Raw genomic sequence first — 17193 nt, 5'->3', positions numbered from 1 at the left:
CTGCCTTGCTCAGGCAGAGTTCCCATATGCTTTTGTGAGATCAATGGACAGATGTATGTATGTATGTATGCATGCATGAAAAGATAGGGATGGATGGATAGGCAGGTGCGTGGATGGATGGATAGATGGATGGTTGTATGCATGCATGCATAGCTGCATGATTGCATGGATAGATACATAGCTGGTGAATGAGTGGATGGGTGGGTAGGTGAATATATAAGTGGATGAATGAATAGGTGGGTGGGTGGATAAACAGATGGATAAGTGGATATATGGATAAATGGATACATGAGTGAGTGGATGAGTGGATGGATGGGTGAGTGGATAAGTAGATGGATAGATAGATGAATGAGTGACTGGTTGGCTAGCTAGATGAATGGATGAGTGAATGAGTAAATGGATAGAGGGATAAGTAGGTGGATGGATGGATGGGTGAGTGAGGGATGGATGGATGAGTGGATGGATGGATGGATGGGTGAAGGGATAGATGGATGGGTGAAGGGATGGATGGACGGATGGATGGGTGAGGGGATGGATGGATGGGTGGGTGGGTGAGGAGATGGATGGATGAGTGAATGGGTAGATGGATGTGAGTGGACAGATGAACAAGTGCTTTGATTTTTGTTATCACGTGGCTCCAGGGAAGGATGGCTATGAAACTGTCAGTTTGAATTGGCTCCAGTCCCATTGGAGCAACAGAACCCCTCACAGGTTAGACCCTCAAGGTTCCCATTATCTAGAGATGAGGTAGGTAGGGTCACCCCATATATGGCCACAGGGTTACCCATGCCCCTCACTCCATCCAGCATCCCTCTCCTGACCCATACCTCAACTTGGGCCTCATCCCAGGCATCCAGACGGACTGACTTCACCTTGCTGACCTGGGGGATGTTCCGGTGGATCCCAGAGCAGCTCAGACAGATGAACACACCCAGGGTGTAGGACGCCCAGTCAGGATCTAGAAGGGAAGGGCAGAGGTCAGGGAAGCTCAGCCAGGACTCTAGGGCATGCCCATGAGGAAAGCTCAGTCTGAGACCAGAAGGGATAGACACAGGGTCCCATAGAGGGCCATGGCAGGAGGTGGCGAGGATAGAACTGAGGACCTTGTGCACACCAGGCAAGAGCTCTACCACTGAGTCACACCCCAGCCCCTCACTGGGGGATTCTAGGCAGGTGCTCTACCACTGAGCCACACCCCAGCCCCTCACTGGGGGATTCTAAGCAGGTGCTCTACCACTGAGTCACACCCCAGCCCCTCACTGAGGGAGTCTAGGCAGGTGCTCTACCACTGAGCCACACCCCAGCCCCTCACTGGGGGATTCTAAGCAGGTGCTCTACCACTGAGTCACACCCCAGCCCCTCAATGGGGGATTCTAGGCAGGTCCTGGTCCAGCTAAGAAGCTCTAAAATTTTTAAATTATATTCATTTATTTTTAATTAAAAAAAATCTTATGTAAATGGGTATTTTGTCTGCATGTATGTATACCACATGTGCCTGGTACCCAAGGTATCAGATGCTGGAACTAGAGTTATAGATGCCATGTGAGTCCTGGGACTCGAACCCGGGTCCTCTGGAAGAGCAGCCAGTGGCCTTGACTGATGAGCTATCTCTCCAGCCCCACCTTAATTGATTCTGTGTAAATACATGAATGCATGTGAATGGGTGTGTTATGATGTGGAGGTCAGAGGACAACTTGTGGGAGTCAATTCTCTCCTCCCACCACACGGGCTCCAGGGAATGAGACTCAAATCATCAGGCTTGGCAACAAGTGACACTACCCGCTGAGCCCTCTTGCCAAGACAGAATGTCTAATTACTTAAAAGACTGACATTGGCGGCACACTCCTTTAATCCCAGCACTCAGGAGGCAGAGGCAGGCGAATCTCTGTGAGTTCGGGTCCAGCCTGGGCTACAGAGTGAGTTCCAGGACAGCCAGGACTACTTCACAGAGAAACCCTGTCTAGAGAAAAAAACCAAAAATATAAAATAAAAAATAAAATAATAATAATAAACCTGCCATTTCACCGCTGGTTACTCACTGAAGAGAGATAAAGATGTGCCCATAAAGAGATGCTTATATCTGTGGCAGTTATGTTTTCAATTATCGGTATATTTCATCTTCATATGCGTGGTGTTTGTATGCATGTGCTTGTGCTCACCTGCACGTGTATATGCGGAGGCAGGGGGCTCACATCAGGCACCCTCCTCGCTTGACCTCCACCTTGTCTTTTTTTTTTTTTTTTTTTTTTTTTCGGTTTTTTCGAGACAGGGTTTCTCTGTGTAGCTTTGCGCCTTTCCTAGGACTCACTTGGTAGCCCAGGCTGGCCTCGAACTCACAGAGATCCGCCTGGCTCTGCCTCCCGAGTGCTGGGATTAAAGGCGTGCGCCACCACCGCCCGGCCCCACCTTGTCTTTTGAGACAGGGTGTTTTGCTGTACCTGGAGCTGGCCATGTCAGCTAGACTGCCTGGCCATTGAGTTCTGGGGCTATGCCTGTCTCTGGGAGGAGTGAGCAGTGAATCCTGTTGATGGAATATGGGTCTAGAGACCTTTGCCCTTCTAAGTGCTGATTCATAGCTGAGATCCTGGCCTGATAGCTGAACCGCGGCCCAGGGTGGGCAGCTCACGACTGGAGGGTGGAGTCCCGTCTCACTGATATACCAGGTTTTTACATGGTCCCTGGGGATTCAAACTCAGGTCCTCATGCCTGTGTAACTGTGGCAGTTAATTCTGATTTTCAACCAGACTCTGATACTAGCAAAATGCACTTTGGTGTGTGTTGGCATTTTTAGGATCTTGAGGGCTCTGATCCAGGCAAGAGATTATTAATTCCTTGATATATTCGTAACACAGCAACATTATTGGGAGGTGGTGAAAAGCAGGAAGTAGTGTCTGGTTAAAAGAAGCAGGTGACTCAGGGTTCAGCCTTAGGGGCATATCTCACTCCGGCACCTCCTGGTATCCACCTCTTTCCTCTGTTTCCTGCCTGTCCAGATGTGAGCTATCTGCTCCTCCACCCCCTCCCCAGCATGACACTTCTGAAACCTGGAGCCGAGAGACCTAAGATGTGTCTCTTGGGTTTTTGGTCTCACAAAAGCCTAACACAGTATTCAACAATACATAAACAGAGTGATACACCATAAACCATAGTGGCTTCTACCAGGAATTCAAAGCTGGTTTAACACTTGAAAACCAAGCAGGGAGGCCAGGTGGTGGTGGCACATGCCTTTAACCCCAGCATTTGGGAGGCAGAGGCAGGTGAATTTCTCTGAGCTTGAAGCCAGCCCTGTATACATAGCAAGTTCCAAGCCAGCCAGGGCCATATAGTGAGACCCTATCTCAAAACAACAACAACAAACTATTTATACTATAAAAACATGAAAGACCTCAGGATAAATATGACAACAGATGAGAAAGACAGTCTATAGAAAACTATGAAACACTGTGTTTAGAAATGAATGATCTGGCCAGGAGGCAGTGGTGCACGCCTTTAATCCCAGCACTCGGGAGGCAGAGGCAGGCAGAACACTGCGAGTTTGAGCCCAGCCTGGTCTACAGAGTGAGATCCAGGACAGCCAAGACTACACAGAGAAACAGAGAAACCCCGTCTCAAAAAAACAAAAACAGAAAGAAATTAATGATCTGTAGCGTGGAAAGAAGCTGTTTCTGGGTTAGAAGAGGCAAGACTGTCAACACATAAACTTTTGACAAATTAATCTATGGGCTTACTGTAATCTCCACAATATTTCCAATGGGAATCCTAATGAAGTAAATTTTCAAATGAGTCTAGAATTCATATGTGAGGCAGACTCGAGGCTGGGGCATGGCTCAGGTGTAAAAGCACTTGTAGTGAAAGGGTGAGGACCTGAGTGTGGACCCCCAAGACACGCACAAAAGCCATTTGCATAATGTGAGCATCTGTGACCCCTGTGCTCCTGTGGGGAGATGGGACACAGAGCCAGGAGAACCCCTGGAAACATATGGGCCAAGTGACTGATGTATGTACACTGCACACTAACAGCAGAGAGACCTGCCACCAACAAGGTCAAAGATGAGGGGAGACACCAGAGATTGTCTCCTGACCTCCACATGTGTACTGTGGCATGTGCACACCCGAATTCACACGCATAAATGCACCCCTATACATATGCACACACACCGTACACACAAATAAATGAATGAATGATATCAAACCATCAAAACAGGCTAGAAAAGAGACCAAGATGGAACCCAATGGCATTGCTTACAGAACTTAGTACTAAATTATTGAACCCATGTGTGCACACAGATAGATAGATAGATAAAGTCGATTGATCGCACACCTTTAATCTCAGCACTCAGGAGGCAAAAGCAGGTAGATCTCTGTGAGTTTGAGGCCAGCCTAGGGTACATAGTGAGTTCCAGGACAGCCAAGGCCACATAGAGAGGCTCTGTCCATCTATCACTCACTCACTCAGTCAATCATTCAATGTTAAATAAATATATTTTTAATTTAATTTTATTTTATTTTATATGCATGGGTGTTTTTGCCCACAGATGTGTCAGAGTGAGAGTGTCAGACAGGTGTGAACTGCCATGTGGGTGCTGGGCATTGAACCCAGGTCTTCTGGAAGAGCAGCCAGTGCTCTTAACTGCAGAGCCATCTCTCCAGCCTAAATAAACATATTTTAAAATATGCATTATTAGAGGGTCTAGACCGATAAGTGTAGTCCTCGCGCTTCATTAAGGTAACTTCTTTGCCGTAGATGGAGGCCAATGCAGAACATCATGACCAATCAAAATGCAGAGTTGTGGAGCCCAGCCCCAATGGATACATCTACAGAACACTCGCTACCTAAGGCCCAGGGAACATCACAAAAGAGAGGACAGGATGATGGTAAGAGCCAGAGGATCGGGGAGCTTGCTGTGAGATTATGTTTCCTAAAGTGTCGTCAACATGACCGCCCAACCATGAGCTGAACAAGGACGACACAGTGACCACGCCAAACTGGACGGGCAAAGGCCCATAAGGCCTGAACCCTACACAAAGAAGGACAGGAAACGGAGGAAAGATGGGAGCGGAGAGGGGGTCCTCCCCCACCCCGGGAAGAGCACAGCAATTGGTCGTCCAGTGCCAAGCAGCCCTGAAAACATACATGCAAGTGACAGCACATGGACTCCACAGGTTATCTTTAGGAACATGTATGTATATATAAACACATATGCATGCAATAACAATTGATGGGGAAAGAGCCCATGTGTGTGAAGAGGAGTGCGGAGGGAGGGCTTGAGGGAGGAGAGAGGGAGAAACGTCGTCATTAAATGACAGTCTCAAAATAAACAAGAGATGTGTTACTGAAAGCGGACTTAGGGGAAGAGGGACATAAGTTATCTTGATGAAATTAAAAAGATCTGCTTGCTCTTGGAAGGCTCCCGTCAGGAGTGGGAAAAGGTGGAAGGGCAGCCATACCCGGAGGAGGCTGAGCTGAGGAACGCAGGGTTGGAGCTCAGAGACACAACAAAGAACAGACGACAGAAATAGGCAAAACAGCAGATGCTTGCCCAAAGGGATTCTGCGGGTGGCAGGAAACCCCCTCAGTCCCGGGGTGCAAAGGGGCCGGAGCATGTCACTGTATTTTTATACCTGTGTGTGTGTGTGTGTGTGTGTGTGTGTGTCTGCATGTTCATATGTGTCCGTGTGCGTGGAGGCCAGAGGACAATCTGAGGGAGTCATCATCCCTCAGGCCCCATCCACGTTGGTTTTGGCTTTTGAGCCACGGTCTCACTATGTAGTCCGGTCTCAAAGTCACGGAACACCTCTGCCTCCCCAAGTGCTGGCATTAAAGGTGTGTGCCACCACACCTGGATTCCACCTTGCTTGTTTGTTTTTTAAGACAGAGTCTCTCACTTGACCTGAAATTGGCTGGGCTGGCTGGCCAGCGAGGCCGAGGGAATCCTCCTGTCTCCACCTCCCCAGTGATGGAATTCCAAGGACATACCACCACTCCCGGCTTTTTTATATGGGTTCTGGGGATGAGAATGGGGTCCTCATGCTTGCACAGCATGGGATTTACTAACCCAGTCATCTCCTTAGCTCCTGAGGATGTTCTAAGATCACAAAAATGATCGGCAGCAGACAGTCACTTCCTCCAGCTGGACACGATGGATCCACTGCACTGTGTTACGTCTTGACAAGCGCCCCCAGTAGGCCAGCAGGAATGCACAGCCTCCCCTACTCCCCACCACCAGCCCAGGACAGCCAGCCTGTCCAGGTGCTGGCCCTGGGGTCAAGCCTTAGGTGGAGCTTTTGTGGAAGAAGTGTTGGTATGACCAGTCGGACATGTGCATTATGCCTGCAGACCCAGGCTGCCCCAATACAGTATCCACTAGTCTGTTGGATAAGCCCGCCCCTTCCTCCCCAGGCTGCCCCTCAGCCCCTCCCCTCCACTTATCATGGGTGCTCACTGGAGTGAAGCAACCACATAGCCTCAGGCGTGCGTGTGTGCATGTGTGTGTTTGTGAGCATGTGTGTATTGTGCATGCCTGTGTACGTACGTATTTGTGCCTGTGTGCGAATGTGTAGGTAGGGGCCAGAAGTTGATGCTAGATCTCTTCCTCAATCACTCTACCTTGTTGAGACAGGGTCACTCACTGAATACAGAGCTCGCCAACCCAGCTAGCTGGCCAGCAACTCTCAGAGCCCCACACGTGGTATTTTACACGGGTCCTGCTTGGACGCCAAGCTCTTCACCAACTCAGCCATCTCCCCAGCCCCGTCATAACCTTCAAAGGTGAAATCCTGTCATTACTTCAATTTATGGAATAAAGCAAATATAACTCAGACAGGGTCAGACAGCTGCCTGGGGTCACACTGTAGTAGATCTGGGACTTGAGTGCCAGCCAATGTCTTTCAGGACCCACCACTGTCCTTGGGTCACTTCCCTGGTCCCTTGTGGCTGGTACTGTTGGGACAGAGACCCTGGGGTAGAAGCAGTTCTCGAGCTGAGCCCTTTGGCCTGGTTACCTGGAAGGACCGCCTCTCCCCTGTGATCTCACAGGGGCCAGGAAAGGCCACCAGCACCTGGTCAAGAGTCAGAGCTCTTGTTCCAGTTCCGACAAGAGAGCTGGGTGACCTCAAGCCTCTGAATTCTTGTCACCGCGCAGAGTGTAATCAGGAACTCCTGGTGTGTCCTAAACCCCAGGCTTGGGATGGAAGGTGACAGGACCCGTGACTGGTTGCAGGCCAGGCCCAGCTGGGACTCCAGCCTAGCAGTGTCCACTCCCTGCCTTCCCCTCAGGCAAGCCCTAGGCCTCAGGCAGACAGGGCCCAGCCCAGTACAGGAACACAGGTATCCTCCCAGTCCCCAGAGGTGGTAATACTACCCCACCCTGAACCCCTGGGGTCTGGTGGGAAGTGGGGGAAGAAGGCAAAAGGAGGAGGAGGTGCTCCGACCTATGCTGAATCTAAACAGTGTCACTCGGTGCCAGCACTTAAGAGTCGTGCTCATGAACAAATGGGACCCTGCTGGGAAAGCCTGAGCCCAGACAGGCCCCAATCCCAGAAAACTACTTTTATTTACACCAAGGAAAGGCCCCAAGAGGGCAGCTGTGTGTGGCCAGCAACCAGCAGTGGGAGGCAAGCATGGGCAGGAAGCCAGGAGGCCTTCCTGGAGGAAGAGCCCAAGCTCTTATCAGTGAAGAGGGGTAGCGTTGGCTAAGAGGTGTGGAGTGCAGTGGGAACAGCACATGCAGAGCCTGGCAAAGGACAGAGCTTGGCCAAGCCCAGGGCAGCAGGTGTGGCCACCTGCCTCACCCCAATCTGAAAACCCCTCGGCACTGACCTTGGACTCTAGGCTGCCGAAGAGTCCGCCCAAGGAAAGCCTTGTAGGCGAACAAGATGGCCTAGAGCCAGCCCGGTCGGTCAGGTGCGTTCCTGACTCCAGACGCGGTTTGGCCTGCCCTGTGCTCCGTGCCAGCCATGTTTGCCCTGTACCCTGCTATGAAAGGCAGAAGGGTTCCTAGGCTGGCAGTCCCTGGCTCTGTCCGAGCCCTTCCAATCCACCACAGGGCCTTGCCCCAGCCATGGAAGCTTCCCAACTGTTAGTTTTGTGACCAGGTCTCATGATGTAGCCCAAGCTGGATTTGAACTCAGGATGCTCTTGCCTCCCTAATGGTGAGATTTCAGGGGTGAACCACACCTGGCTTTGAGGCTGATGTGTGTGTGTCTGTGTGTGTGTGTGTGCGTGTGTGCATGCACGCGCAGTCCAGAGGAGGACACTGACTATCCTACTTCTCCCTTGAGACAGGGTCTCTCACTAAGCCTGCAGCTAGGCTGGCAATCAGCAAACTCCAGCACTCCTCCTGTTTCTGCCCACCCCCAATACACACACATACACACACACACACACACACACACACACACACACACACACCAAACGAGGGTTACAAGTATAGGAAGCCATGTTCAGCTTTGTACACCGGTGCTGGGATTTGAACCCAGGTCCTTAGGCTTGTGCAACAAGCTCTGTTACCCATCAAGCCATTGCCCCAGGCTGAGGCTATGTTTTAAAATGGCCATTGTAGGTGACCTTGGGTAACACAACCCTGGAAGCCACCGATATAGAAGTGGACTCCAGCCAGCCAGCACCTCGCCCAGCTCTGAACTCACCAGCACCGAGGGGTGTCTCCTGGAGAGCCGAGTCTGTATACCAAGTCAACTCTCGATTAACCACGTCCCAGCTACCTGCACCTCAATGCCTCGGTTACTCACTGTCTGCCGCCTGCACACCCACCAGAACAAAAGGCTCACCAGAATTTGGGCCACTGAAGGCCACCATGGCCTGTCACTGGAGATCCTGGACGGGTGCCACAGCCCTCCAGGGTGGGCTTGTGAGTAGAGCAAAGGTCAGGTTAAAACCTGTGCACAGACCAAAACTGGCTAGGTTCCTCAGGAAAGCTGGCCAGGGCCCCCTCGGGCCCTCCAGGTGCTCCCTACGTGGGTCCTGGCTCCGTCCAGATGTACTTTCCCCACAGGAGATAACAACATCTCACTAGATCTCAGTGCTTCTGTCTGGAGCACTTCTTAGCCACTCAGGATCCCAGAATTCTCTGCCCAGTGGCATGGAGACTGTTAGAGGGGCCTGTGTCATCGCAGAACAAGCCACAAAAGCGCCCTGGGACAAGAGTGGCCACAGATGTGGAACAGTGAGCCTGGGATCACCAGTGAGAGGCTAAGTCCTTAGCGCCCACCAACACCCCAGCTACTCAGTGCTCACTCTAGCTGGGGCCACCACTCTGGCTGCCCAAGGCCATCACCCTCCTACTCTGCTTTCCCCCTCCTGGCTCCCTAAGGCCACACACCCTCCCCCTGCCCTTCCTCCTCTGGTCCCTTCAAGGTGACTCAGGCCCTCCCTGCTTCCGGGAGCAGTTCTCAGGCACGCGAGCAGGTCAGGTGTGTTCTGGGGCTGAGCCAGGTGGGACAGGTGTGCCCCCTTGGCCAAGGCCTAGGCACGGGGGAGGAGTGGAGCAGTGGACCCTATCGGTGGAATGTGGCTCTGGCAGAGGCCCGTGGCTCAGCTTTAGAGACCTTTGCTTTTCCAAAGGCTGGTGCATAGCTGAGATCCTGGCCAGATAGCCTGTAAGCTACCAGGGCCTGAGGCGGGTGGGCAGCTCAAAACTAGAGGACAGGAACCTCTCCAGAGAGATAGAATCCAAGGTTCTCAGGTGGTGGGACATATGCATAGCTGCCCCCAGCAATCCTCCTGCCTGGAGGTCCTTTTTCCTGGACTTCCATTAGCTGTTTTGTTTTTTCTACCCCACTGGGATGGGAGGGAGCACCAGGAGAGACACTGCAGATTCCCAAAGCGAAGCTGTGCTTCTTATGTAGTTGGTGCTCAGTCAGCTTCAGGGCCCTGGATGCTGGAGGGGCTCAGACTCTCCCCTAGGCACCCCTGCCCTTGTACCCCCCTCCCATTCAGATGAGGAGACAGTGCCCTGACACCTCTCCTTGGGGGTGGGTGTCAACCTCTTCTGTCTTCGGCATCTCCCTCTGTCCCCACAGGTGCTCAGGCTCCCCGGTCTGCACTTCAGCTGCTCTCCTGGATGCTAAACCTATTTTAAGAGCTAGCTAGCAGTGATGACTCGTAAGAGACGGGGTTTTAAACGCCACTGCATTCTCATGTAATCGGTTAATTTGGTCACATATGGATTGCGCTGGGAGGGGTTTTAAAAAGGAGAAAGAAGTATTTACATGCCAAGGCTGCCCCAGCTCTGCCTCTCCTCAGAGGCACACCCAACTCCACCTACGCATCCCAACACCCTCCCCACAACCTGAGTGGAAGCTCTGCCCTCCAATGCCATCCAACTCAGTCACTCTCAAGATTACTTATTGATTTCCGGGGGATTATTTCTTTGATTGATTGGTTGGTTGGTTGATTGATTGATTTTGTGTGTGTGTGTGTGTGTGTGTGTGTGTGTGTGTGAGAGAGAGAGAGAGAGAGAGAGAGAGAGAGAGAGAGAGAGAGAGAGAGAGAGAGAGAGATCTCACTATGTAGCTCTAGCTGTCCTGGAACTCACTATGTAGACCAGGCTGGCCTCAAACTCACAGAGATCTGCTTGCTTCTTTCTGCCTCCCAAGTGCTGGGATTAAAGGCCTGAGCCACTACGCCCAGCTGATTTTATTTTTGAGACAAGGTCTCACTTTGTAACTCACACTGGCCTCAAACTCCTGGCAATCCAGCTGCCTCACACACCCTGAGGGTTGGGATACAGACACACATCACTCCACCTGGGTTCTTAGATGCATCCCGTCTGCAACATCAGCTGGTGACCTTGCTACACAGTCAAAAGCTGGGACACATCTTGGTTGCTGGGCTTCATGGCTCCCACTGCCCCAGGTAAAGCTAAGCCCACATACACTGGCCTTCTGGCTTCTCCGACTCAGAATCCTGAATGCAGAGTAGAACTCACAGCTAAATCCTAGCCCTCTTTTTATTTATCTGGAGACAGTCTCACTACGTTGTTTAGGTTGGCCGTGAACTTGTTCTGAAGCCTCGCTGCTTAGGATTGAATCTGTGATCCTCCTGTCTCAGTTTCTCAAGTATCTAGGATTATCGGCCTCTGACACCAACTACAGACCACATATCAGGGACTGTAGGTCAGTTTGTGCTGTACCTACCTCTCTTGTAGGCTGTGCCCTCCCTGTGAGCATGACTTCCTGATGCCAAAATTCAAGCCCCTGGGGTCCTCTGTAACCATGGCAATGCTTGAGCCAAGCACGTCCTGGGCGCACCTCGATTCTCCCTATAGGTGGGATGCTCCCAGATCCATGAATCAGCGCTCAGTGGGGGATCCTTTCAAAGACCATCTTTAAGAGCCGAACATCATCGTGCAGACCTGTCACCCCAGTGCTCAGAAGCCTAAAGCAGAATCATGGCAAGCTCCAGGCCAGCCAGGGCTACATAGTGAGACCCTGTCTCCAAAACAACCAAAACAGGCCTGAGGCCATCGCTCGGTTGGCAGAGGGCTTGCCCACCACGCACAACGCCCTAGGTTCTATCCCCAGCACTGCATAAAACAAGGATGGAGGGTGCATGCCTGCAATCCCAGCACTCGGGAGGGCGGTGGAGGCAGAAGGATGAGAAGTTCAAGGTCACTCTGAGCTACACAATGAGTTCCAAGCCAGCCTGAGCTACATGAGACCTTGTCTATAAATAAATAAATGCAAGGCTAGTGATATGGCTGAGAGGTAATGGCAACTTGATCTGAACTTGATCCCCACGACTCACATGGCAGAAAACAGAACCAACTCCTACAAGTTGTCCTCTGATCTCCACATGTGTGCTGTGACATGCAAACACACACACACACACACACACACACACACACACACAAAAAAAAAAATAAATAAGAGTAATTAAAAAAAAGTGTAATGCAGGTGGTCATTAAACCTAGACAAGCCGGGTGGTGGTGGCGCACGCCTTTAACCCCAGCACTAGGGATGCAAAGGCAGGTGCATCTCTGTGAGTTCAAGGCCAGCCTGGTCTACAGAGTGAGTTCTAGGACAGCTAGAGCTGATACACAGAGAAACCCTGTCTCAAAAAACCAAAACCAAAACAAAAGAAAAAAAAACAAACAAAAAGATCAAAAAACAAAACAACAAAAACAAAAACCCCCTGGATGATCCTACATTTCTGCACTGCTGTTCCAGAGCCTTCTATACACCCAGCTTGCCTTTTTCTTGTTCCTCTACCTCTCCAAACCAGATCAGGCCCCTCCACCAGCTAGCACAGTGGTGGTGTTCTCCCTAACTTCTTATGTTGGATAATATCAGGGTGTTGGCTCCCCCTACTCCCTGCCAACTATGTGGCAGTGACAGTCCACCACCAGTGAGCTCCCGCTGCCAACTCCACCCACAGCGCCCAGTGCCTGCCTGCCTACCTCGGTCTCCCCACCCTGGGTACTGCACATGCGCACAGAGCCAGGGAGAAACTGATCACAGACTCCATCGCAGAAAGCCTCGGCTCCCAGTCTCTATGAACAGCACACGCCTCCCACACCCACAGTCACACTTCTCACGCCTCCTACCCACGCTATACCAGGCCCCCCTCTGCCACCTTCAGACAACCTTCCTGCCTGGTGCCCAGTAAGAGCTTAGAAAATGACCCTACATCTCAAGTTGTCAGTGGCCTAAGAGTCAGGGGCCTGGGTTTGAAAGGTGGTGTCATCCACATTGGAGATGCATGTGGGCCTGGTCACAGTGCCTGCATGCAGGGTGAAGCCTGTATGCCTTGTGGCTGGCCTAGCAACCCAAGGAGTCCACTCTGGGTAACCCCAACCAACAGGCACAACTGGGTATACTTCAGAGATGGAGGGCAGAGGGACACTGCTTGGGAGGAGGGGAGGCTGGCCAGAGTTGGAACAGAGAGACAGGCCTCTAGTCCTCCATCCCAAGCGTGGACTGGTTCCCAGCACTGTCCCACAGTGGGCGGGCCTGACAAGCCCGCACCGGGAGACATGGTTGGATAAGCACGACATGGATACCCAGTGTAGAATACTAGTCTGCTGTAAGAAAGACAATGTTCTGACACCTGCTCCAACACGGATGGACCTTGCGGCCACACAACCAAGCGACTCAAACCAGACCCCAACCAGACAGATGGGGTGTGAGTCTGCTCAGAGAAGGGTCCTGGCATATCAGAGTCCTTGAGAAATCAAGAAATGGTGGATCTCAGAAACAGGGAAGTGGATGGACAGTTAGTGTGTAATGGGTAAGAGAGCTTGTTTGGGAAGAGGAGAATGTCTTGATAGGGGATGGTGGTGATAGTTGCACAGAACCGCGAGTGTGCTTTATACACACACACACACACACACACACACACACACACACACACACACACACCACACATACACATACACCAAGTAGGCCTGATAGCACATGCCTATAATCTCAGATACTTGGGAAAATGAGCCAGGACAATTGAAAATTCAAGGCAAGCAAATTTGTGGCCAGGCCAGGTAACTCTGTGAACTGTCTGAAAACAAAAAGTTTAAAGAAGGGGTTATGGGTGTAGTTTAGTGATCGGGCCCTGGCCTAGACTCCCCCAGTAAGTGGTCAGGCTAGAGCACATGCCTAGAATCCCCCAGTGAGGGGCTGGGGTGTGGCTCAGTGGTAGAGCACCTGCCTAGAATCTCCCAGTGAGGGGCTGGGGTGTGGCTCAGTGGTAGAGCACCTGCCTAGAATCTCCCAGTGAGGAGTTGGAGGTGTGGCTCAGTGGTAACACCTGCCTTGAATCCCCCAGTGAGGGGCTGGGGTGTGGCTCAGTGGTAGAGCACCTGCCTAGAATCCCCCAGTGAGGGGCTGGGGTGTGGCTCAGTAGTAGAGCACCTGCCTAGAATCCCCCAGTGAGGGGCTGGGGTGTGACTCAGTGGTAGAGCACCTGTCTAGAATCCCCCAGTGAGGGGCTGGGGTGTGACTCAGTGGTAGAGCACCTGCTTCAAATCCCCCAGTGAGGGGTTGGGGTGTGGCTCAGTAGTAGAGCATCTGCCTAGCATACCCAGGGCCCTGGGTTCCATCTGCAATACTACATGGGAAAAAAAGAAAAAGAAAAGAAAAAACAAGCCCTGCTGGGACACTACTCCAGACACAGAATGGTCTGCTAGACCCAGTTCTCAGCCCTGGACACCCCCCCCCATCCTGTGACACACACACAGGGACCCTCTCCTAACCTAAGCCATATTCTGAAACCTTCTGTACTGGGGGCTGGGCCAAACGCAGTTTCTGAATGCCCCCCAAAGCCTCCAAGTGTAACGAGGAGCCCATGCTCTGAGCCCACCCCTTGCTTCCGGACTAGCCCTAAGTCATTCTCACCTAGCCTGTGTCTGGGATCTCAAGAAGCTTGGCTCTGCAGCCGCAGGGACAGTGTCAAGCAGCAGCTCCTGACCTACCTAGTCAGATGTAAGCACTTCCTTCGTCTGCCTCATCCCCCAGAGTGGCAGCTCAGGGCTCCTGGGAGTCCAGGTTTGACCGGGATCAAAGCAAGAGTGAGTGGGTCTAAAACCTTCCGAGCCATCCAGTGGCCAGATGCTTGCAGAGAAACTACCACCTTCGTGGACGGGGACATACCAAGCTCGCTCTCGCTCTCTCTCTCTCTCTCTCTCTCTCTCTCTCTCTCTCTCTCTCTCTCTCTCTCTCTCCCCCCCCCCACAGCCCTTGACAGGGCGGAGATGCCAATAGAGTTCTGCAGGAGAAAGGGCCATGCCCTGCCAACAGCCCCTGTAGCTGGGGTGAGGAAGTATCTGTGGTGGGTGGTGGACGGACCCCAGGTTCAAGATACAGACTGGAGTGAGGTTCAGTGGGTGTTGCCAAGTTCCTCAATTCTCCACCTGTCTCCCTCCCAGGCCTCCCATAGTCATGTGAGGACTGCCCAAGGCCCCCCCAGATTCCCCAGGCCTGGTGGTTAGAGGTGACCTGGGCCTGCTATGATGTTCTGTTGTCCAGGGAAGATGTCATTACTCCTCAGGTTCCCTTGGTCCCACGGGTGTGGTCAAGAAGAGCCATGAGCCAGTCCACACGACAACATGGAACACACATGTCTCCCCTCCCACCCCGCAACAAGGCCACCACAAGACAGGAGACTCCAGAACCCCACAGCATCGAAGAACATGGGAAGACCAATCCCAACTCCCCACTGAGCATCAGAGGCCCGTGTGTGGGGGCATGCCATAGGGGTCATGGTGCAGGCATTGGCTGGGCCCAGGGTCTAGGTAAAGATGGGAGATTTGCATAGACCGTGTGGGCGGACCCCAGATTGGGCATCAAGAAACCCGGTCAGCTTTGTGGACACCTAAGACAGTTCAAGTTGTTGAGGCCTCGGTTTCCCTGGTTGTAAAATGGAAACAAGCCTCATACCTTGTCTGCCTCACAGGTAGGGGGGCCGGGGAGGGGGGGGGAGCAAGCTGCTGTTAAAGGCCAAGTCTGAAAATGGGTGGCTTGGCCTACAGCCAGCCAGAACTGTGCCCTTCGAGGGCAGCAGCTGCAGCATCTGGCCTGGGTCTAAAGGGATGCCAGGACACTGCCCGGGTGAATGGCATAGGGTAGTTCTCACGAGGGGTTCAGGAAGCCCCTTCTTCCCGCTGTCAGGCCAGAAGGTCTAAGAGTGTCTAGAAAGTAGCCGTGTGTTCTGAGAAGCTGCTCCTGGGCTAGGTAGCCAAAAACTATGGGGGCAGGCCAGCTCCCCTCTCCGGGGGTTCACCCCAGTCGGGGTTGGAAGACAAGCAACCCATCAGCCTTCCTCACCAGGGACTCTAGCATAGCCAGCTTTCCTGAACAAGTTGAAAGACAGGCCTGAGAGAGGGAGGTGGGGAGGCTCCACCCCGAGCCGGGCCAGCTGGCAAGGGTACCACATAACACCAGGGAGCCACCACCCCACTGCACCATCGGCAGGGCCCTGCGGAGCCTCAGGAGACCGGGGAAGGGCTACTTCATCTTGCCCAGCTTCCCGTTGAAGCCTGGTCCATGCCTTCTCTCAGGGACACCAGAGCCCCTGGGGTCGCAGGCACTACTACTGACTAGCACATTCTCAGGCTGGGGCTGGCGCTCCTCGGCCCAGCGGCGGGGGCGGGGGCGGGGGACTTGGGGAGGAGGTCCTATTTACAATCTGTGGACCTTCAGCCAGAGTGATGTCTCCTAGGATACCGGGGAGGTATGTTCTGAGAGACTCAGGCTCGGGTCCCCTATATCCCTGAAATGTCTTGCAGGTCTCTCCCCACCTGCATACTCAGAGAGGATGAGCCTGGGGACGCCAGCTCTAGGAGACTGCCCCCTAGTCAGAGAACTCAGCCCTTTCTTCATAGCCAGTCCTGAGTCCCTGTGTTCTGGCAGATACAAGTCCCTCCAAACCAGGGCGACCAAGGGACAAAGTCTGGAAGATGCCAGGCAGATGTGTCGGCGGCTCCCACCCGTCGTCCCCCACTGTCCTGGTCCCAGAGAAGCTAGGTGTAGAAAGCCATGGGCACAGGGCCAGCCTGTCCTCAGAAGGGCCACCCAAGGCTCGGCTTCCTCCCCCAGCTTTGAGCCGGTACAAGACGGTGGCCCCAGGAAGGGATGCCATGACGTCACCTCCAGGTAGCTGGGAACCAGGTGGACCCCACACTCCTCGGAAAGACACCCTGGGTTCACTGGCCGCTTTCCCTGCAAGCCAGCCGCCCCCAATGATTTCCTCTTTTTTTTTTTTTTCCTAAGACGCCGAGGTTTCGCAAGGCTGGGGAGGGGAGGCGGCCGCGGGTGACAGCGTGACACGCAGCCCGGCGGGGGAGGGGAGGCGGCGGTACCGGTCGCGCGGAGCCCACGAGGTGCCCTCCGGATGCTGCGCCCCGCCACCGCCGGTCCCGGCCGCCGGCAGGTGCACCCGGGCCGCACCCCAACCCAGCCAGGACCCCAGCGTGTGGCTCGTCCGGGTCCCCCGCGCCCCCACGCAGTCCCGTCCACCCGGCCGCACCCCGCGCCTCCGCCCGTCCCGCACCTACCCGGGGCTCCGCAGTCAGCGCAGCGCGCGTTCCCCGGCCGCGTCAGCAGCTCCAGCAGCGCCCGGCGCCGCTCCCCGGCCATGGCTGCGCGGCCACCGCGCCGTCCCGAGCGCGCCCGCCCGACTAGGGCCCCGCGCCGCGCGCCCGCCGCCCGCCCTGCGCCATCGCCGCCGCTCAGCCCGCGCGCCGG

The 17193-nt window shown here is 53.5% G+C and overlaps 1 protein-coding gene across 1 annotated transcript in view; it reads right to left on the bottom strand.

Annotated features, from left to right (window-relative positions):
* Positions 1-950, bottom strand: part of Adap1 (ArfGAP with dual PH domains 1) — a 34885-nt gene extending 33935 nt beyond the window's left edge. Inside the window, exon 1 of the mRNA XM_059249277.1 lies at positions 828-950. The gene's annotated coding sequence lies outside the window, so the exon portion shown is untranslated. The remainder of the gene's footprint in view (positions 1-827) is intronic.
* Positions 951-17193: the final 16243 nt, after the last annotated feature.

The sequence above is a fragment of the Peromyscus eremicus genome, chromosome 23 (genome assembly GCF_949786415.1).
Source record: "Peromyscus eremicus chromosome 23, PerEre_H2_v1, whole genome shotgun sequence".
NCBI classification, from domain to species: Eukaryota; Metazoa; Chordata; class Mammalia; order Rodentia; family Cricetidae; genus Peromyscus; species Peromyscus eremicus.
This window is presented reverse-complemented; position numbering and strand designations above follow the sequence as displayed.